The sequence below is a fragment of the Hyla sarda genome, unplaced genomic scaffold (genome assembly GCF_029499605.1).
Source record: "Hyla sarda isolate aHylSar1 unplaced genomic scaffold, aHylSar1.hap1 scaffold_775, whole genome shotgun sequence".
NCBI lineage: Eukaryota > Metazoa > Chordata > Amphibia > Anura > Hylidae > Hyla > Hyla sarda.
In genome coordinates this window covers 133,745-134,787 of record NW_026610798.1, presented here as the reverse complement: position 1 = coordinate 134,787, position 1,043 = coordinate 133,745, and positions in this window count along the sequence as shown.

Here is a 1,043-nt window from a genome sequence, read left to right as displayed (position 1 = left end):
CGTGGCGGCAGCGGGATATTTAACTGTAAAACCGGGGACGGGGAGGGAATTGGGCCGTGGCGGCAGCGGGATATTTAACTGTAAAACCGGGGACGGGGAGGGAATTGGGCCGTGGCGGCAGCGGGATATTTAACTGTAAAACCGGGGACGGGGAGGGAATTGGGCCGTGGCGGCAGCGGGATATTTAACTGTAAAACCGGGGACGGGGAGGGAATTGGGCCGTGGCGGCAGCGGGATATTTAACTATAAAACCGGGGAGGGAATTGGGCCGTGGCGGCAGCGGGATATTTAACTGTAAAACCGGGGACGGGGAGGGAATTGGGCCGTGGCGGCAGCGGGATATTTAACTATAAAACCGGGGAGGGAATTGGGCCGTGGCGGCAGCGGGATATTTAACTGTAAAACCGGGGACGGGGAGGGAATTGGGCCGTGGCGGCAGCGGGATATTTAACTGTAAAACTGGGGAGGGAATAGAGCGCCGCCACTCTGGCCCCACAGAAGCCACTGCACGTCAATGATTTAAAGCGCTCGCTTTAAATCATTGAACTGCAGAAGCCGCCAGAAACAGTTTATCCAGGTACACCTGCACACACACGCACCCTCATTTTTCCAAGGATATTTTGGTAGAAAAAAACTTTTTTTTACCAAAATTTCCTTGGAAAAATGAGGGTGCGCGTTATAGGCCGGTACGTGTTATACCCCGATAAATATGGTATATTTAAAATGTAATATAAAATAAGGCCACTAGGTGGCTCTGTCCTGTTCCCTGACACAATTAATACAGTGAGTTAGGTCTCCTCCCGGCCTGGCAGGAGACCAAACTCAGGAAGTGATTCTCTATACGCTGAGCTTGAATGACAGCAGCACAGCAAGTGAAAGCCCCACAGATTCTCTCAGAAAGCTGCACAGACTGACAGCTGCAGAAGAGCCTCACTGAAATCTGCACAGACTGAAACATGCACAGATCCTGAGGTCTTCTATTCATCACAGCACTGCAACCATGTGAGGGCAGAAGTGGTCCTCTAGCAGGCTTCAGTGATGTC